This window comes from Stegodyphus dumicola, chromosome 1 (assembly GCF_044657685.1).
Source record: "Stegodyphus dumicola isolate Sdum_Otavi_A_Nest chromosome 1, ASM4465768v1".
Lineage (NCBI taxonomy): Eukaryota > Metazoa > Arthropoda > Arachnida > Araneae > Eresidae > Stegodyphus > Stegodyphus dumicola.
The window spans coordinates 96,883,674-96,906,926 of NC_140768.1; the positions used below are offsets into that span (position 1 = coordinate 96,883,674).

Consider the following 23,253-nt stretch of genomic DNA (forward strand, 5'->3'; position numbering starts at 1 on the left):
ACATATATTTTAATTAGGGTCTTTCGCCTTGGATACCCTGTATTATCGAATTGTACGCACTGTAGCACTGTAGGTCACGTACAATCCAACGATTCCCAAAAGAGAGAAGAAAATACCACTGGCTGATACATCGGTTAAAATAGAAGTATTCGACAACTACAGGAGCTATTAACCATCGTATAGATAAAACTTCAAAGCACCTGCAAGTTACTTTTTAAATTCGGGACATGCCAGCAACCCTGTCAACTTCATTTGTATGAGGACAACAACATTCACAGACTTTTTTCACGCATCTTTTTGAATCATAATCCGAATTTCGACGCCAAGCGCGCGGGAGAGAGGAGGAAGGAAGTCAGGCCAAGGTTGTTTTGAACACAAATTTTCCGAGAGATAAAAATCGACGTGTTTATCACCCAAAAATAAAAACATACTTACACGTCTATTACATTGTCGCAAGAATGGATGGGAAATAAAAGCGTCCAAGGCTAAAATGTGATAACGGGAAACGCAATTAATTGTTTTTCACAGAAGTTCCATGAACTGAATCTCAAAACATCATTATCGCAGATACCGACGCTACTGGAACCGTTAGTCATATTGCAATGAACATATAAAAGCAAATTACAGTTGGCACTAGGAATATCACATGAGCAGAATAATCGTGAGACTCATGACACATGATATCAACACAGCACTGTTCCACTGCTGGGACTTACACAAGAAAGTGATGCCTTCGTGGATGAATTTTCAAGGAAAACTTATTCACATTTTTGCTAAAGATGGGAAAACTACAAAAACGTCATTTAACCAGACCATTCGGCCACAGATTAGAACCTGCTTCAAACTACTAGTATTCAGAGATTCTATCACTCCGCCGCGGCAGAACTTAGCAGTTACGAGAGAGATAAATGACGTGACAGCATAATTCACTGTTACATTAAAAAAAAAAAAAAAGTATTTTAAAGCTTTCTTTCACGATAATAAAAACATGAATGTTTCAAGTACATGTATAAGTGGACACCAGACTTTCACCGTATGTTGTACAGGTAGGTAGGTATACGCCAGTTACTGTACAGCTCCATCACAGTTTTGAGAAAGAACACCCCGATTTCACTTGAATGACACAGCAAAAATCAATTTTACTCTCAAACAATCATTTGTGGTCAAGATGAATTTTCCATTTGCATAAAAAAAAAATGTCTTCTTAAAGGTGCTTTCTTTAATACACGCATTTTAATTTTACTACAATTCTGAAAATGAATGTAAAGTACTTCGAAATTTTCTTCAAAAGTCAATAAATTACAATATTTTAGAACAGTACTAGAATTATGAGAATACTTAGGTTGCAGGCAAGCAGACACGAGCAGTTTACATTGTCACTTTTCTTGTGAAAGATACTGCTATCTCTTACAAAACAATACAATACGAATCGGATAACTGCATCCCTCCCCTCCTTGGTAAATCAAGAGTAGCCTCTTCCGGACATTCAGCTAGCTATTTGGGTTAGTGGTTCCAAATCGCGGCATCGATTCCCCGATGCGCACGCGCGCCGGCGTTCCCAGCAACAGTCTGACACAATTTCCTTTCAATTCAATCAAACACCTTTATCATTGTGAAACTTCTTTTCGTCCCACTCTCAACAAAGATGGGCTGACTTACCTGCGGCAGTTCTTGCACGAACCGAGATTACTGCGACCATTAATGGACAATTAAAGTATTAATGGAACTGAACGTCATTCAATACTGTCTTAATACGATTAATTATCTCCAATTTTAAGGCAAGGTTTGACAACATTTTAAGCAAAGAACAACTGTTAAGATAATTAATTCAAGAACTTCCGCGAAACCGGTATACGTGCAGATAAGTATTATAGATAGTTTCACCGCTAATCATGGACCAGTCCTGAAAGAAATATCACGTAAATATAACGGCATCTCGATGCGGGAGTAAAAGTACAGGTGTTCAAATGAAATACGGAAAATGTTCGCAATTATGAGGGTTATAATGTGATAATAGTTGAACAGCAAAGAACAGATTGACTGTCTTTATCGTACTGCTGAGGTCAAGGATATGCAGTGAAAGTGTAGTCAGCAGTTTTGGATGATAAGAGAATAATAGACTACATTAAATATTAAATACATGCTAGAGAAGAAGAATTAAAATATCGACAGGTCCACATTTTCCGCTTCATAATGGACTTAAATATTTTGAAATTATGCAAATCAAAATATTTCATCCTGCAACACAAGTAACGTTAAAATATCCCCATAAGAAACTTTACTTCGCCAAGAGGACGTATCAGAAAATTATCATCATTCCATCAACGTTATTACAGTAGCATTTGTCAAAGTCCGTAGAATGGTTTACATCCATGACCGGCGTCGCCATGTAGCTAGACATAGTCTGTCCACCACGAAAAAAGACTTGACCTCGCCTGTTACGAAGGCAAGTTCATTTCCCTCATGAAGGTAGGAAGTAAGACTCATTCACTCACGGAGGTCCTTTCTTACCTCCATGATTTCACTGCGGGGAAAGACGCGGAGAAACGTTCAAAGTTGCAAATGAGTTAAGATAGTTCTCTTAAGGGGTTGATGGTTAAAAAAAAGAGGGGCGGGAGAACCTCGGAGCACACCCCAGGGTGTTTTCCTCAAAATTGGGGTGGAAAGTTTAACAGTTAGCTAAGTTCAGCAATACCTCAATTACCTGTGGTACTACTGGGGTGCTGGCCTAGCTTCTACCTATACCTGTTCTAGAGCAAGCGCCGTTAGTCCCGGTTTACCTAAAGTAAGATACTAGGATTGTCCACCACGTCTAAGGTGTGGTCAAATCTCTTCTCGTGGTTCACAAACTGCTGACATCAGCTACGCCAGTATGTTTCATTAATTAGGAGAAACTACCAGCCTCACTGATCACGGGTAAATCGATCCGGATTTAAATTCTGGCCACCGGATGTCTGCATAGAAGTTTCTCTACCTTTCTCCATGTATTACGTGAAAACGAGCCGTATACCTTAGAAAGTCCACCAAAAAGGCAACACTTTCCTTGGTTTTTAGGTACTTTGCCGTAATGAAAACAAATATAACAAAAAAAAAATTAATTCAGAACAATAGTAATGCATAAATATTACTTACACAGCGTGTCGATCCGAACATCCGCGGCGCTAACAGATGTTTGTGATTATCCTGCCTTATCAAAGGTAACGTGAAATCTATCATTCTGGACTTTCTCTTTTGTAGTTGGCAGAAAGGGGAAAAAGCTTGCAAGGGCTTCGAACCTGTTGGATAATTTTAGTGAAAGGATGGTGCTTGACAACCATAAGCGTGTATAATGATTTCATGCGGAATTCTTAATTTTATTTAAGTATCTGGAAATTTAGAGCAGGTCCTAAAATTAGCTACGTCATCGCTCATTTAATTGCCGCATCTGACTTATTCTGTTAATGGATTCATTTGTTTTGGGGAGGGCTTGGGTTTGGGCTTTCAGAACTACGCAGCTTATTCCTTTGGTTCATGCTTACTACATTGTTCTATATACCTTCGGCCAATCACATATATGGAAAAATCTACGTACAAACCATCGGGTTGTCAAACCCAAACCCAAAAATTAGTAGTAGAAAATTGCTGTTCTGGATGGCAATCACCGCTGATTGTCACACCATTCAGTTCCGATTCCGGATATTGATTGTATTTTCTTTGTGAAATGAGGTACTTAAAATTGTTAATTCGAAATCTTTCCTTAAGCTCGTGATAGAGAAATCCATCTCTCTAGGTCAAATGTGAATGAATTCAGGTAGACAGCCTCGTGGTTTGCATTCCAATGACTGTCCTGTTAAGTCAGAATACACCAAAATTTCAACGGTCGTGAACATTATTTGAAAGAATTTACCCCTGCAGTTAATTTTCAACTTTGATTTAAGCAAACTAAGTGAAACCCAACCAATTTCATCTTGCGCTTTAGTAACCTACCTGTTTCGTATTATAGCCAACGAGTAAAACTCGAGCAGGCACACAAAAATTTATACTATTCCATAATAAGCATTACGTAATTCCAGATGCGTCTGCTACATGACAGTTTATTACAGTTGCAATGACGGTACCACAAGGTCAATTTTAATCCTCACTTAACCTTTAAAAAGAATTATCAATACCAGATTATTTTATTTATTTGCCCTCGTTGAACAACTGTTGGATAAAAACGTTTGCGCGATTACAGCAAAACAATGCGAGCAAATATTGCAACTTTTCGGAACCGAATAAACAACGCTCCTAATTCGGTCAAGGTTTCTTCAATGTAAAAAGCCAGCGTCACAAACCCCGAAAATGCTTCAGATGCATTCTTCGAGGCCTAGACATTGCGTCACATGGCGTCATTGATCTCAATTGGGCGAAGTGCCACTCTTACGAGCCATGGAAGAAGGTCAATTCAACAGTCGCGAGCATCACGCCGCCCCCACCTAAAAAAGGTTCTTTAATATTAACCGACCGGGGGTCGGTCAGTGGAGAGCAGAAGGTAACTATTAGACACGAGGGTGGGTGGAAATCGTGCAAAATTGGATGGCGAAGTAATCGGCGTAACAGTGAGGCTACTTGAGGTTGATTGAACGTGATACGATTGTACAATGATGTTAATACTGGTACGTTTTTCGGGCGAGGTCTAAAAATAAATCACTATTCGCGTGTAAATAAAAGGTAAACGAGGGCGTAACTAAGAATTGCTTCGGAGAAATGTTATTTTAAAATATTCAGCGTTTAAAATATCACCAGATATTCCGCTTGGGGGGGGGTGAACACTTCTCCCTTTACTTTTCAGAACGTTGGTAAACGAAATAAATATATTTATATTAATATTACAGATTAGATACTGTACGAAACAAATTTTTGTAAAGTGGAGGAAAATGTTGCGCAATTCATGGATGAAAGTTTACTTTTAACATTTTAAAAATAAAAATTAATAAGTAAATGTATAAAATCATACAAATATCTCGCTTCTCTTCTTAAGCGACAATAAGTTGAGCTAATGCCAACGTATAAAACTAAACCTTTACGCGCGCAAACCCGGCGAAGCTCAGGTTTTTATTCCGAGTCGGCAGCAGAATGGTAAAACCGTTGAACACTGGTAGTCCACCCAGTTTCAAATCCAGGCGAACTGATTGGCTGCTTGAGGGTTTTCAAGTGTAACGTGAATGAATACCAGGCAGTCTCCATTATCACATTCTTCATGAACACATGTTTTCCCTCATGCTCTCTAGTGCTTTGCCATTATCTAAAGCAGGGGTTCTCAAACACGAGGGAATTTCCCCTTTGGAGGAATTTCATAATTTTAGGAAGAAAATGCGGTCAGCCTTGTATTTATCTGTTAAGTATTATAGTTTTTGAGAACAAAAAACTGCTTTTACTACTAGTTTTGGTATTTATCAACCTTTTCCACACTCTCTATTGTTTAATTTGTTTCAATTTATTGTTATTGCAATGAAAAATCATCTAAATCTACAGTTAGTCAATAAAGTCTGCGTACATCAAGAAAAGTAATATAAAATCCAAATTTTAAGGTGCGAAAAGGGTAGTTTTTTAAAGTTTCATTTTTTAAATATTTAGTTTCAATAAGGGACTTTGAAATTATTTAACTGTAATATTTTCATATCTAACAATTTATGCACACTAATTTTTAAAAGATAAGTGGCCATAAATCAAAGCCAATAAAGTTTGCGTACAACGCGAAGGAGGCGGGAGATTTCTTATCTAACTTTTAAACTTCAAACTTGAGAATGCAAAGAAGGTTACACTTTCAAGGTCATTGACTTCCGAAGCAAATTTCACGTTGATTGGAAGTTGTTATTTTTATTTTTTTTGACGAAAATGACAACCAATAAAGAGATTCCTTTAGTTACGAGACAACTAATTATCAAATTGAGAGATGAAGGTGAAACTCTTCGCTATATTGGTAAAACCATTACAAAACCATTTTCTGGTGTGCAAAGAGTTATTCAAAACTATCTTGACACTAGTAGTCTTGCTGTAAAACCAAGATTTGGGAGACCGAAGAAGCTAACGCAGAGAGAAGAAAAAAAAAATTCTTTTACGAATTAAACAAAATCCTAAACTTTCTGCTGCAAGCATTGCAAGAGACATTTTTTTTAATTAGCAACAAGGAAATTTCTCCTGAAACTGTACGAAAAGTGCTGCAAAAAGCCGATTATCATGGACGCAAACCTAGGTCTAAGCCATACATTTCCGAGACAAATAGAAAGAATTGCTTTAGCCAAAACATATTAAAACTCTTTGCAGGACTTCTGGAACAATGTAATTTGGTCAGATGACAGTAAATTTATAATATTTAAAATTTATGGCCACCCTATTGTATGGAGAAAACCAGGAACAGAACTGAATCTGAGAAATTTAAATCCAACTGTCAAACATGGAGCTGACGGTGTGATGGTATGAGGGTGTATATCGTCGAAAAGAGTTGAAAATTTTCACATTATTGATAAAGTCATGGATAAGTATGTTTATCTGGATATTCTGAAGAAAAATCTACGAGACAGTGCCCGAAATTTAAACCTTTGTAATACCTTTATTTTCCAACAAGACAACGACCCGAAATATACAGCTAAAATTGTGAAGGAATATCTCCTCTATCACACTCCAAGACGGTTGCGTACCACAGTCACCAGACCTCAGTCCAATCGAACATTTGTGGGCAAAATTGAAGAAACGAATTCGAAAACACAATATTACATCGCGAAATGAGCTAACTAGTAAATTGCAGGAAGAATGGGCGAAATTTACGTAGGATGACACTGAAAAACTAGTTCAGTCAATGCCCAGACGTCTGCAAGCTGTTTTGAAGAATAAAGGATATCATACAAAGTATTGAAGTAATGTAAAAAACTTATATATTTTGCTTTTTTTTTTTGAAAGTGTACGCAGACTTATTGGAGGGAATTTCTGAGTTTTTTTGACAAAATATATTTTTGAAAAAATGTAAAAAGTATTACACTGATATTATTTACTTTTTATTTAAGTTTACAGTTTTAGCTAATAGAAGAAAAAAAATGCAATAATTAAAATACATTTTTCTATGCTTCAAGTGTTTTTTTAATTTAAAATTTAGTCTGTACGCAGACTTTTGTGATTAACTGTATATAAATACAATAATAATCTAAATAATCTAAGCCAGTTAGTAAGTCATGAAATCCTGCGGTTGCTAAGACCTCGTATTACATTGAAATTTGCCATCTTGTATCTGTCAAAAAACCTCCACGATGGCATTTGCCCAAACTAAACAAATCGGATACTTACCTATCTGTATCCCAAACAAAATTTAATTGTAATGATGAAATTTTGTATTCTCAACTAAAATAACTTTTTTTTTTTTTTTTATGTTACTGAAACGATAATGTACTTTTTAACGGAATTTCGGTATTTTCCTGTTTATATCATTATACTGGGAAAAAAAAAAAAAAAGAAAAAAAAAAAAAGAAAAAAAGAAAAAAAAGAAAGAGAGAGAGAGAAGAAGAAGAAAGAAAGAGAAAATCAGTAATTTGGAGCCAGAGGGAGAGTAGTTTATATTAACAGCAAGTTTATATTGAAGGATTGATTCTAATTTTGTTTAAAAAGATATGGGTTATCAACTGACAATAACAATTCTTTTGAGTAAATTCACATCAACTCAAAACTTAACTTTACCAAAATTAAAATATAGCTTCCTCTCAGACTAAGTTATAAATTTACTTAAGTTAACAAAAATCAAAATCAGCCAGTGCTCGAGAGGAAAACGATTTTCATTTTTACAAAACCGTTAAAGAAGTGTCGGGACATCAAATGATACCGACTACGGGCAAGCTACGGCAGTGTGTCACATGCATAAAAAGCACTAACCAGGAGAAAGGAACTGGCGAACGTCTGTTAACACGGAACGTGCCTGAAAATACAACGTCCCTTGCGCGAACAATACAGGTCACGTGACTAAGTTGAAGAGAGGGGGTAGACAATGAATTAAAAAAAGGAGGGGACTAGGTGGCTTAAAACCGGTATACGAAAGTGTGCACTGGGAGAGGGATCCTTTTAAAAGATTTCAAAATGCAAGCTGGGTAGTTTTTTCTATATATACAGTACATTTAATTATTTAATGGAAATTCACCAAACAACAAATGTCTCATAAAATCTCTGTCAAATAATCTAATCTAATGTCGTTTAATGTTTTTGGGGGCAATTATTTCATAATAACATTTATCAACTTTCAAAAGCTTTTTAAGTAAAAAAGGCCAGTAAAGTTTTAAAAAGGTCAAGTCATGGCAACGGAAAATTACAGTTTAGAATATCCAGCGACAGACAGATTAATGAAATTTATTCCATTTATGTCCTCAAATCTAAATGCTGTATTCCTTATTAGGATGAGATTTAATTTTTATTTTATTCTTACTTATTTCTCAGATGAAATAAATAAATGTCATAATTTTCCGCAGACGATACTCTACAAATAGAAGAGTTGAACGAAAATTTTGCTGTTCTTTCCCCCCCCCTCTAAAAAAAGTACATTATATACAATAGAAAAGACGCTTTTTGTTTCATACGTCAGCTAACTGTATAATTAAACTAACGGTAAAAACGTATTATATTTATTAAAAATCGCTGCACGGAAACGATGTTTTACGTAGAAAGTACCAAGTTTCTACCAATAACCAAGTTACCACAAAAAACTCGAAGTATTATTAAAATTATATTATTCATAAAAGGCTTATTTTGTTATGTGGTTGATCAATGTGCTGTTGCTAACTTACAAAATAAAATTCTTTCCCTGTTCGAACTGGCAATAGCTCTGGGAAGATTTGTAATTCATCACACGTGTCGATAAAAAAGTTGATATTTTTTTGACGCTTGATATTTTTTTGACGTCAAAAATTGTATCAAATTTCCAAAAGCTCTTTTCATCAAGTTAAATTCAATATGCTTGGAAATTTTATGTTCCTCTACGATAGCAAAATAATTTTAACTTAATATCGCCTATCTTACATCCATTTAAAATGAATAAATAAATAAAGACAAAATTTTAAAAAATTTAATTTAATTAAAAAAAAAACTGAAACATTTCGGGTTTTACATTACGCCGGATGGGGTTCCCTTCCCCCTCATTTACACACGCATACACGTTTTGAGAGCATTTGGGCTAACGCGCCTTTGGACTAAAAATATTTTAAAAGAGCATATCTTTAAAATTTCCTACAGACAGGCTCGCGCGCAGGAGATAAACATGTTTTTTCACGTGTCACTTTGAAAATCATTGAGTTTGTTAATCAGAAATTCGTTAAAGTTTTACAAAATATGAAATAGATAAAAAAATTCGAAATTTAAAATTCAGGGTTCCAGGCCCCCACAATGAGATGGAGGACTACGTTATTCAGAATTTGATGGCTCTAGGTACCGTTGTTTTTTCACAATGCGAGAAACATGCGTACATTCATGCAGATTCTTCATTACTTAATATTTTTAAATACAGGGTGATAATATTTGGTGGCAACAATTTGAAAAGTGATTCGATGCTTTTAGTTATTCGACGCAAAATGAAATTTCGAGACTAATAGCCCTTTTGAGCTAATAAGAAGGGGGAAAAAAAGAAACACCTGCTTTTATTTCGTTTCTTATTTATAACCACAATTTATTAATTTTGCGGTATTACTATTCTACGAAAGCACAGTGAAGAAGAAAGCTCACTTCAAAACATATCACCTTCAGCTCTGAAATAATTATACAAAAGATTAAATTACGTCTGGTTATAATAGAAGGTGAATGAACTGCAACCGTAACCACATCTCAGGAGTGTAAAAATGAGATAAGGTATACAATTTACCAAGTTATTTATTACGACGCTCTGAAACAACGATATATCTCTCCGCATATTCATATAAAGTAGACTCCTTACAGCGCTTATGGGAAACTCATACAGTCAGTTGATAGAATTACAGCGTGAATTACCGGTAATAAGTGTAATTATGCCGCACACCGTCTACAAACAAAAAGCGTAATAAAGAACATTTTTTAGAATATTTCATATATTATATTAATCGTCCTAATAAATTAATTTTTGTACAGGCCGCGAACATGGCGTTATTCGTTAAAAATATTACTTGCTTTTCAGTGTTAAAATTTCTGCATGCTGGTAGTTCGATCTAGGTTCTGAGCTGGCTGCATGGGCGTTTTGGTAGTCTTCCCTATTTATAACGTAGATACGAGCCGATTTCCCTTAAAAGTCCTCCACGGAGGCCTTCCTTCTTTTAGGCAGATAGCATTCGTGCTTTGCCGTGATCAACCGAACCAACCAAATTTCCTCAAATAGCCTCAAACAATTAGTCTTCTTTTTCAGTAATGCATCAGTCTACGCATGCGCTATGGTTCGTTCGCCGTAAGTACAATGGCAGCTTTGTGCCAGATAATCCATAACTTTAAGACGAATGGAAGGGTTAGGGGAAATACATATTTGCGGGCCTGTGTCACTTAATTTAGAAGTTGCCACAGTTCCCAGCAACGTGTGCTGGGAACCCCCTTTTCTTCCCTAATTCAAAATAATAAACGATCTATGATTTGCAAGAGGGGGGAGAGTATGATGCTGGAGTAACAGCAGCCCAAACACGATTTACGATAATGCATGTGTAATCAGAATTGATTTTCTATTACATAGGCAGTGCTTAATGGACTCGTTTGGTTCATTTGATTATGGCAGAGCATGAAAGGCTATATGTCTACTAAGAGGGGATGCCTTCGTGGATGACTTTCCAAAGGAAACTTAGCTTGTATTCACATTACACGTGGGGAAAATCGCGAAAAACACCCATGCAACCACCCTGTTTGTGTGAGGATAGACTCCGGGTCAAAATTCCACTGTTCTGCGACTTTTCCGCTCGGCCATTGGTAGGCCCAGTGCCTGATAGAATGCATCCTTTTTATTATTCTGCCCTCCCTGACAATTTAGTATAGTATTAAGCGCTTGCAAGATTCCGACATTTCGCAAATAAGAACATCAATTTAAATTCATATATATATATAAAGCGGGCACTGTGTTAATGTTTTCTAGAATTAAGCTCTTCAGACCGTGTAGATAGATGTCTTCCTTGAACATATGTCAGAACTGTTGAAAGCATGTTTTAAAGATCTGGTAAAGGAAAAGTTACTGTCTAATAAGAAACTCAAGAAGCAATTATTTAAACTAAACTAACAAAACGCTTTCGGCGCTACAGAGTTTTCGCAAGAATTTGGACACAGGAAAACCTTGGAGCTTTTCCAGGCAGACGATCCAAATTTGAACGCACTTCGAAGGTCTTTGGAACAATAAAAATCAACTACACATACTGCAAAGACATTCAACACGAGGCAAAACAAATAAATTTCACTCGATATGAAGATTTTTCAAAGGAATATTCTTAATTTATATTTCATTAAGTTCGCCTAGACGCAAAATTCTCTCACGAAGTGCTTGGAAGTTTTTTCTATCACTGGTTTATCTGTAAGAATTGGAGGCTTCCTTCAGCCCACCTGGACACGAGTGTCCCCATGGCCCGAAAGAAGGGGCCCCGAACCTCCACAAACGAGAGCAGCCATAGTAACCCAGCCACCCCAAAACAAGAAACGAAACAAAAACTGGTTTACCTGTATCAAATATTTATTTTTACACTATAACTGATAGTAATGAGATTTTAAATTCTGTTCTTGAAAATTCCAACAGTCTTTAAATCCTCCAGGACCTCCAAACGACAAGACTATGGGAGCGAACGATGTTTAGAAGAATTTCATAGTATGACTTTACGGCCGATAGATGGCTCAAGAGCAAAAGAATACTACAACTGAACACTGGTAGTTGTTCGACGTGGATTCAAATTCCGGCTAAAGGGTTGGCTGCATAAGAGTTTTCAGGTTTCCACCTAATGCCAGTTTCCCTTACAGAGGGGCATTCCTCCCATTTACGCAGATAGGCGTAAATGGGAAGTTTGAATAATCCAATCCCATAGTTTGAATAATCCAATCCGATCCAATCCAATTTTAATGATTCCTACTCTACGCACCTATTACAAAGATACAACATATCTAATGCTTTAAATCAATCGGTTCAGATATCTTTCATGAGTTTAACAGATTTCTAAGGAAATGACTACGAAATCCATCGGACTGAAGGCTTTCGAGGCACCATTCCCGACAAATAACAGGAACGTGCATTCAGAACATAAGCCATGATTGGAAGTTTGGGTGTTCTGAAACTCCCGTTTCGGTTCTGGTAATTTTGCCACTTTGTGCAATAGCATATTTCACTGACTGCTCGTCCTTAACTGCATTGTCTAAGTCAGGCAATTAGTGTTGTCATGTGCACGTCTTGTTGCACTGTCAGTCCTGATGTCGGCCAAACAGGCGCCAATATCAAATAGTTAAATCTGCTGCGAACTGAGAAGGTCAGAATCCTACTCCACTAAATTTGCCAATAAATTTAACAATCCATGAAACACTGTTTCAGTTTTAAGACACGGCCTTAGCCTAAATAAATTTTAACGCTGACAGATGTACGCAGCACTCAAAATATAAGAGATTTCAAATCATCGAATCCTCATAATAAAACCATGTCACATCACAAATCATTCGCCGATGAGAGGGGTCATCAACATCCGCCAATCGCAATAAATTATTCGAATCGGTCGAAAGGTCAAGTCAAAATTTCCATTTTTTGACTGAAGATAGAGCATACGATTACGTCCATTTAAAAAAAAAGTTTGAGAGAAATCAAATGGCTTTTCAACTCTTCCGATGAAAAGTTTAACGCTGTTCCAACGAACAAATGACCGTGACAACAGACGAAGCACATTGAGAGTCATGTGATGATGATCACCGCCTTGAGAGACATGCGGGCTGCAGCACGCATCATAAATATATCAACATTTTTAAAGTTGTGGTTAAATCCTTTGGGAGCTGTAGAATAAAACCGAAAGCTGGCAGATTTTTGTAATGGTTAACGTCAACGTCCTCACAAAATAACAGAAAAAAATAAGATAGCTGCTTTTTTTTTAACCTAAATGTATTAAGAACTGATATAACATGACACATTTTTTAATCAACTTTGTGGTGGCAAATATAGCAAATTATATTGTTACATAATATGCTTGCTCTTGTCACTAAAAGCGCGAACCAAACGATTCTTCGAAATCTTCGAAACATCTTCTGTTAATCATAGTTGTTCTAAAATTAAATTTCTGCCATTTTAATAAAACTTTTTAAGAAATGTATTCTCAATTTGTTTTAATTAAAACAGATTTAAAATTTTGTTCTCTATGGCAAGAAGTGGAGCGAGAGAGAAAATGTGAGGTGTCTAAGATGAAAACATATTTCAGGATGACTGAGTTTTAGTTAACCTTTATTCTGATTGGTTAATTTTCAGTTCTGCTTCCCAAATTTGAAATTATTACTGGTCGAAACGTTATGTAAGCGTCTGCGTCATAAGCGTTATGCAAGAATGAAATGGATTAATTTCAAAATTATGCCTTTAGAGACATTTACTATAAGCAGATATTCTTTATTTTATTTTATTTATTAGCCCAAAAAGCGTTAGCAGAGAAGAGCTATTAATTTCGTTTTGGCATTTTGCGTTCACTATAAACGTTGGTTTACTTTTCAAATTGTTGCCACCAAATATTAGAGCCCCGTGTTATATTTAAAGAAATTAAATAATGAAGAATTCGCATAAATGTATGTGTTTCGCGCATTGTGATAAAACAACGGTACCTAGAGCCATCCAGTTTTGAATAACGTAATCTTCCACCGAATATGGGCATCTGAAAGCCCTAATTTGGATATTGAAATTTGTTTTATTATCGATTTCATATTTTGGAACATTTTAACGAATTTTTGATTAACAAACTCAACGATTTCAAAGCGAGCTATGGCAACAATGTAGGGGAAAAAAAAAAAAAAAGAACAAAGGGGGGGGGAACATTTCTATCTCCAGCGCGCGAGACTGTGTATCGGAAATTATAAAGATATGGTCATTTTAAAATGATTTTGCGATATCGCTGTTGAATTGAATTTAATGGTTTAAGTGCGAAGAACGTGATATTTAGTAAATAAAGGTAACTCACAAAACGTTAAAAAAAACGCTCCTTTGGGCGTAATGTAAAATCTGAAAGCTCTCATTTTTTATTTTTTTAGTATTTTTTATTAATTTATTTTTATTATTTACTTATTTTGTAGTCTATTGAATTTTAAGGTCTATTGTCGGTTGCTTAAGTTTATAATTTTGCTTCATACTTACACACACACACACATATATATATATATAACAAAAATAAAGGATATATAAATAAAAAAACTCTGAAAGTTTTCAGATTTTATATTATGCCCAAAAGGCTTTTTTAACGTTTTTTGTTACCTTTATTTATGAAATATCATGCTCTTCGCACTTATACCATAAAATTCAACAATAATATCGCAACATAATTTTAAAATGAACATATCTTTAGAATTTCCCGAATACATAGTCTCGAACGCTGGAGATAAAAATGTTTTTTTCTGTACAACAGTGCCATTGCTTGCTTTGAAATCCTTGAGTTTGTTAGTCAAAAATTCATTAAACTGTTATCAAATATGAAAATCCAAATTAGAAATTCCAGATGCCCATATTCGGTGGACGATTACGTTATTCAAAGTTTGATGACTCTAGGTACCATCATTTTATCACAATGCGAGAAACATAGATACATTTACTCAGATTCTTCATTATTTAATCTCTTTAAATATAATACAGGGCTCTAATATTTGGTGGCAACAATTTGAAACGTGAATCAACGTTTATAGCGAATCAACGCAAAATGCCACAACGAAATTAATAATCCTTCTGGGCAAATTGCCCTTTAGACTGCAGAGATGTTGTTAACTTCTCAAGATTCGAGTTCGAATTCAAGAAAATTAGAATTTGTCCGAACCCGATTAAAAATACATCTTGTCTTGCCTTCCCTCCCCATTTTTTAATATCCTAATGTCAAAAAATGCGTTTCATAGCATGATCATTCCTTATTTCACAAGCACTTACTGTCTGTTTCTCTATTTATTTTTTTAAACTTACAGGAAAAGCCCTGATTTTTTAAAAACCGATAAAATGGAAATTAGAAAAAGATTAGAAAACACATAAAGGACCCCCCACACACACACACTGCCGTAATTAAAAAAAAAAAAAAAAAAATTAACCTCAACCAGACTAAGTCGCAATCCCATCCAACGCTCGAACGGACGTATAAATATGATTTGATCGACAAACGGTTCGCGTTCGAATGGCGTTCTTGAAATTGGTAAGAACAGCTAGATCAGAGACGTGCTGAGCAGTGGCCGCTCCAGAAACTACGTGATTTCACGCTTCACGGAGGAAAAGATTACACGCGTGAAAGAATTCCACGTCTTTACACGATGATCGAAAGTGGTGTATTTTATTATAACTTCACCAACAGGTCCCAGTCCATCGCTGTATTTTATTGCACCCTTCCTCGACAAAGGAAAAAGGCCACAAACAGAACAAGCATAACTTTCCAACTGAATTCGTACCTGTTGGATGGCAACTGACAAGCAGACACTAGGCGAAAACAAAAAGGTAATAAAAAGGAAAAGAACTTTCCACTTTTATGTAGAGCATTGTTGCCACCGGACAGGTGGAATTCGGTCGTCTTTCTGCTTATCGCTTTGGCACGGTCCGTCGCCGAACCGAGACGTAATTTTCACACGCCTGCGCGCAATCTAGATGAAATCCCATGAATGAAATCGAATACGAATAAATAACTAATCTGCTTCTATATATGCTTAAAAATAGGGTGGGAATTACTATACATCATGATAGCTGTGACATACGTATAATCATCAAAAGAGAACTACAGCAACAAACAATGAAACTGCAAAAGGAATAGGGTGTCTTAATCTTACCTTAAATTCTGCAATATTACATACTGCAAAACAAACCAATGTTTTTGCATTTTGCACAGTGAAACTCTAAATGTGATGGATGCTCATTATTTTCTCATAATTCGTAAAAGGCTGCGGAGGATAGAGCTATCAGGAATTTAAGAAATTTCCGGAGACGCCGATGGCTCAAGGACCCCTTGTCACTAAAGATGCAGGCACCTTTATGCAGGTCGACGACTGTCGGCCAAGACAGAGGCCATCATAAGGGTGCTTTGATAGAAGTTGCTTCTAAAAACTGGACTTATAAACGTGCCAGGCACTCTTTATATTGAAAAAGTACCAGAAACTTATTCAGGTCAGCGAGTGCTTAGATCTTCACGTCAGCGAAGGTAGTGTTCTTCATGATATATAATGAGCTTCATAACAGTAGTGAGGGACAGTTTTGTGTCTTTGTGTGATGGTGGGGCATCCTTGCACTTTAGCAAACAATGGTCAACTTGCCCACAAGGGCCGGCACCTTTATGCATACTGATCGAGCCTGTCAGATCACCCGTATCTTCCACCAGTGAAAGCTTTCCTATGAATATAAGAGCGCTTGTCAGTTTCCGTGAAGTTCTGCATAATTATACAGGACCTGAAAATGAATATCCCTGGGAAAGCCTACCGAAGCATAGTTGCTAAGTGCACATGGATGGCGTAACAGGAGGAGAAGCTTCGAGTACGGGCCAATGGGTTTCTACTGCTGTTAAATCTTTGAAAGTTGTTTATATTTTATTTCGCATTCCAGCATGTATTTGCATTCTTTTCAAACTGTTTCAACCGCATAGAGAAATCTTTACAATTACTTATATTTGATTTCGTTCCGCATTGAAAAGTTTCACAAGAAATCCATGATGTTTTAATTATTTTGTAAAGAAATTTCGGCAGCAAATTATTTTCAACGATCTTGTTTTTAAACACAGCTAAGGTTACGTGACACGACACAGAAAATACTACTAGAAGTTAGTTGGTCCGTTCTAGAAGCCCATCCCTTGGTTGCGATACCAAAGTGGCAGTCAGTAATAAGCAAGAAAATCAAGCCTAACTTTCTCTGCAACCCTTCATATCATTTTCAGTTCCTGTGCTTGTGTCAGTCCCTTCGCTGCGCCCATGGCTTCAGACAGGAAGTTCGCCGTTCAAATACAGCTGGCAGCAGCGATGATTTTTATCGATATTTACTAACTGTTTTTAACATTGCCTTTACATTTTTACTTTTCCACAAATTTATTTGCAACTGACAGATGATATTTTTATAATAAACACATTTATTAGTTTGCCATCGTGCTCGATTAATAAATGATAGTTCATCCCCCTTCAATCCGCCCTCGAATAACTTTTCTTTACAATTTCAAAAATTATTTATTTTTTTTTACAATTAAAAAAACATACGTTATTAAAATTTAAACTCTGTATCGTCGAAATGTTAGCTGGACTCCGTATTCATTGTGATATTATTCATAAACACACATTATCTCTACTGTTAAAAAATGGAAAAGATGTATGAATGTTCCTCGCACTGTGGAAAAATGGCAGCACCATCATCACCAAATTTCGAGTACTACCTTAACATGTGCACATCGAAGCCAGAATTTTGAATTTCGAATATGTTTTTGATTTTGAATTTGAGAGCCGCCTGACTGCGATAACGAAGGGCCCGGGTACGAATCCCGGAGAAGGCATGGATGTAAATTGACCGTCTTCCTCGTAGGAGGTAACGGAGGCCGCCCGCCTATTAAGTGCCTCCGTTATAAAATGACCCCCATTTCTGGCCTTAGCAGTGGCGAAAGCCTAAAAATGGTTAGTGCCCACCACACTTAAAAAATAAATAAATAAATAAAATTAAATAAATAAATAAAATAAATTAAAATAAATAAATTGATTATCAAACTCAGCTATCTGAAAACTAACATGCACCGTAATTGCCTGATATTACGTTCTTTTATCTTCCAAGCTCCAATGTGTTGCCAGTTAGTAAAGCGTAAGATATTAATTTTGTTTATTATTAATTAACAAACCAAGTGTTAAACTAGCAATCAAAGCAGCAATAAACGTAGCAAGCGATTTAAGAACACCACTTTTTCTATTTTTCAATCGGATTGATTTCAGCAAAATTGCATTTAAATCATGAGATTAGAAATAATAAATATTTTTATTAAATTACACGAACTGGACGCAATAAAATCGTTACATATATTTTTTCTCTTCTATGATAACTCTGCGCAAGTGGCTAGCAAATCAAAAATTTAATTTGTGATTGATTATTATTTGTTGAACTCACTCGATGTCTTATTTTATATTTAGAATTCTTTAATAATACATAACTAAATAAATTCCAGGAAAATTTCAATGATTAAAATAACTAAATAAAAAGTTTTTAATCGAATTTTTGTATTATATCATTTCTCGCAATATTTTTTCTAAAATATAATTTATTAATACATCTTCGTTCCAAATATAAGAGAGAGCATTAATACTATCGATCAGAAACAGGGCAACCACCAACTGGATTTCAGCTACCCGATCTGCTCCTTATTGCCAACCACGCAAACGACGATCAAATGGAGATCCTAAATAATATGAATGCTACTAAGAAATTCAGGCTCCATTTTCATGCATATTTCCGAACAATGCGCGCTAGGTATTTGCAAATGTACTGATGTTCTGATGTTACTGTCAGAGAAGTGAGATACGTCACAACACGACACATATCGATGGTACATTGATTCGTTCATGGTAAATTAACAGGTAAATGACAGTAAATAATGTACACAATGAAATAAATAATCACTTAATAGTACAGACAAAAGTTTGGGATAAGTGGTAATGCATTTCACAGGCCACTGCTTCATAATTAAAAGAAATTTCTGCTCGTAAGCAATCAAGATGTTTTAAGTCGAGATCTGTACTTTTGATTTTGTGGTAATCATCGCTGAAAACAATAATACTTCGCATTTTTTAATTTTTAACAAATAATCAAGCCAAAATGACAAACTGGCCAGAAATCTGGGAAAATTGCGATCTAACCGGGACATCTGGTAAGCCTATTTAAAATTATAAACAAATAAATTTTTAACAAATTCGCTTGTGTTAACAACTGTAAAATATTTGCACAATTTTTATTGAAAACTTAAATATCATGGTCGCACATCAGCGGAACGCGTTAAACCGTTGCCGGAAGCACTGCCGCCCGGAGGTATACGGTTGGAAACCCCTGCTCTAGAGCATTACATTTTTTATTTAGATTTAACGTTGGATCAATTCTCAAAAGTTCTTAATTTTCGCTTTCATTTAAGTTATAGAACTCACTACATGGTATAGGTATAGGTATAGGATTTAAGATATACTACCTTTAGCAATTAAGGGAGAAAAAATAATGTTTATTGAATAGCACCATTACAATACACTAAAGATATATGTAAACACGAAGGGACAGAATGCCATTGAGACATTAATCACACATATTTCAGTCCCGTGACTCTCGGTCATATGTTTGGGTCCGAGGTCACAGGTTCGGGGTCACCCTTGCCCCCGAAGAGAATATATCTGAAATGGGGCATAACCGTCTTATACATTCAAAGAAACGACTCCATGTTTGGATTGAAGACAAAACTGTACGAAATGAATGTATTTTATTATGCCTCACAGATTCAATTACCTTACAAATTATTATTTCGCTTACGCGTTAAATCTCCGAAACCTAAATAGCCTCAACAGCTGGTTTGCTAATTGGGACTTAAAGCAACCAAATGCGAATTAAAACGAAAGAATTGGCACGGTAAAAATTTCATTTATATACTTCCTCAAATTCAAAATTAACTAATAAAATTTAAAAAATACTGATAATTTTCAGGGGTAATAAATAAACTTAGCAATGTGGTCGCCCGAGAGGCTTCCTGCGTACAAACATTAAAAGAATTTGTATTTTTTTAATGTAAAACAGCAGAAATTTTACAATTGATTAAAAAATTAAAAATAATACTTCTGTAATTTCTCAATAACCTTCCACAGATTAAACTTATTTATTAACATTCAAAACAAATAAATTCATTATTTTTTACCCAAACAACGCATGTAAGGAACAGGGGTGTGTTATCAAAATAAAATATACAATGTTTATGCAAAATATACAAAATAAAATATACACCGTTCAATGCCCCCCCCCAATATATACATGGTAATGAACTAAACAGACACAAAAGTACGAATACAATTCTTATTTTAACCAAAATCAATATCGCTTTCTTAATGGCATCGGGTATTAAATTCAACCGCTGACATTAAAAACGGGTGAAGAAAAAAATAAATAAATAATCCCATACCACTCCAGCAATACAGATTATTCGAAGATTCTCGGAAATTTTCCTGGCGTCCTAAGCAGGATCCACTAAAATGGAAAGTTCCCTTGACCCCGTAACCCTGACATTCTATAACGACTTCTCCGGAATGGTCAAGTCGGAAAGACTGCATGGCCCAAAGGTACAAATAGGACCGATCTATTTTTAGCAACTAGAGTGAGGGCGGGTGGGAGCTTTCGAAAGACGGGAGAAAATAGCATTTGGGAAATGGAGGGAAAGTGGCACTGTTGCCGAGCAACCTTTGTTTACATTTCGTGCAGAGATCGTAACATCTACAACACATCTAAATGAAAGCTCAGTGTAATGGGCATTTTAAATACCAACAGACAGATTTTAAAAAATGAAAATGCAAGTACAAAACGTTTTTTTCTTAGCATATAACCAGTTATTTTGAACGATGTGAATACTATTTAATACAGAGAACAATTTTAAAAAAATCAAATTCATAGTAAATTATATCAAGTAATTATATATTAAGATAATATATCTATATTTATATTAGTATTATTGATATGGCATTGGCCATCTGTTTACCTAGATGGCATTCTATTTTGCTGATTTTTAGTTCAATTTTATATGTTTTCATTGCCAAAAACGAACGTAAACAACGCCCCAGGAAATCTACAAACACAGCCAACTAATTTACACTGCGATATAAATCTTATTCAACAATTTTAAGACACAAATCTGATTAACTTTTATTTGTACTTGTCAAAATCCTGATATTAAAATTTTTGCAATAAGAATAATCACTTTGTTTGGAAGTATATTTACATGTGAATAGTTTGTTTCCACAGTTGAAAAGTAATAAATGAAAGAAAAGAACCAGACTGCCACTGAGTATTTTACAATTCCGTGATTAAGCCACTTTATAATAATTTTTCTCCTACGTTACAAACTTTTATCAAAATCAAAATGCATGAGGTATTATTGCAAAAAGGTATTACGACATAATGAAGTTTATAATTATTCACAAACTAATATTTATTTTCGCTGTAGGCGTCAAAAAATTATGCATGAAAAGAAGAGAAACAGGTTGCCATTATTTATTCTTTTAAGTTTGTCCTACTAGTAAACTTTTATACTTTCTTTATTTTCAGTTTAAATTAAGTTTAAGTTAAAAATAAGTTATTCAGTGGTTAGTTCAGCATGTTAGAATTATTTGAATAAATATCAATTTATAGTTCAGATGTCAGTACGTTTGAATTACAAAGAAAAACAAACAGAAATACCTTGGATATACCAGCCGTTAAATCTCTTAAATAGAATAAATATTGTGTAAATTCGAAATCTTTCTTTACGTCATTATTACTAACTGCTTATGTATGTTTTGACAAATACGTCATTAAAAAAATGTAAAAAATTTCATTTTGTTATCCCCCCCGGCCCGTCGACTGCTCTCAGATCGTGCAATCGGCTCGCGTGCTATTTGAATTTGAGACCACTGACATAATCCAAAAAATTATGTATTAAAATACAACTAAATGTGCGTTATAATTCGCATCATTTGAAGTGACGTGAAGTGGATATTGAAAGTTAATGTTGATTTGTAAACTTTAAGAAACGTTTAAACATGCTTTTCATTTATTTACTTATTTATGTATTTAATTTTATGTTTTTTCATGCAAGAAGAATGTATTTTATGTTATTAAATAACACTTAAAAAGTTACATAACTTAATTATATAATACATAACTATATAAGTGGGAATAGGTCATTCCCCCCCCTTGAATTTGGGAAATGACCAAAAATATTAAAATAAAGATTTAAAAATTTTTAATTAGGTAAAAAATATTGAATATCAAAAATTAAACAGGCATTACTATTTACTATTCTTTGATCAGGACAGCCTAATAAATAACTAAATTATAAAAAAATGCACTATTGTATTGTCATTCATTTCATTCAAAACGAAAAATAATTATTAAGACAATAGTTATTTATTTAAAGACATATAATTTTAGACATATTAATTTTAGACAAAACAATCTTAAAAGTTTTAGTTTGTTAATAAATTGATTGCTATAACAACAAAAATGTTTTACACCATGATGACAATTCCGATACTGATTAAAAGTATGAAGAATTTTAACACACACTTTTAAACCAACTGATGTTAAAAAGGAACGATTTAATATAAAAATGTTAGATGAGATTTTAAGTTCGAAAAGTACTTACGTAAAATTCTTCAAATAATTTGCAATATTGTCGAATTCGAAACAACACAAATATCCTCAATGATAAATATAGGTCGAAGCGATTCCGCTCCACAGAACACAAAAATATTCCAGAATATTTCAAGAAACGATCAGCCCTTTAAAATTCCTTGCAATGTCAAACACTGGTGACAGGGTCAACCAAAAAATGTCAATACTAAACACACGTGACAGTGCACCAGTTCTACACGGTTATAGTTACTCGCTGAAAACTGTCATGAAAGAAAAGTTCTTCGCCGAATTCCTGTTTGGCGAGCTCTTCAAGTCGTAACAGATCGATTTTCCAAAATAATTGAGTCAAGGTTGGCCAAGAGCAGAGGTTTTGAACAACAATTACATGATTTAACTTTTCATACTCCCACAGCATTCGATTCGAATTCTCAACTAGATAGACACCCGTACACATTAACAGACTGAGGGGTTGCCCGCAGCGATTAGAAAGTCGAGCGCCAAGCGATCGCAAACGGAAGCCAACGTTGGCATTGTCAGAAGTTCGTAAACATTTTCGCGCCGTTTTATGAACACGAATAATAACAGATGTTGGAAGGTTTAAATATTCAATTTCGTCATTAGCAAATATAATATAAACGTTATGTTAAATAACATGAATGCTATTAATGCTAGTTGTACTTCATTGCTGCATTAACTTTTTTTAACGCTCGAGAAGACATTCTAGTGCTTTTAGAGCGCTCGTATCACATTGTGCCATGCAGTTTCATCTGGCGGAT

At 35.0% G+C, this 23,253-nt stretch overlaps 1 protein-coding gene across 2 annotated transcripts in view; it reads right to left on the reverse strand.

Annotated features, from left to right (window-relative positions):
• Positions 1-22,916, reverse strand: part of LOC118187145 (ecdysone receptor-like) — a 367,951-nt gene extending 345,035 nt beyond the window's left edge. The window contains exon 1 of one of the 2 annotated variants that reach the window (XM_035357347.2): positions 22,488-22,916. The gene's annotated coding sequence lies outside the window, so the exon portion shown is untranslated. The remainder of the gene's footprint in view (positions 1-22,487) is intronic. The other variant, XM_035357351.2, reaches the window with a different exon arrangement.
• Positions 22,917-23,253: the final 337 nt, after the last annotated feature.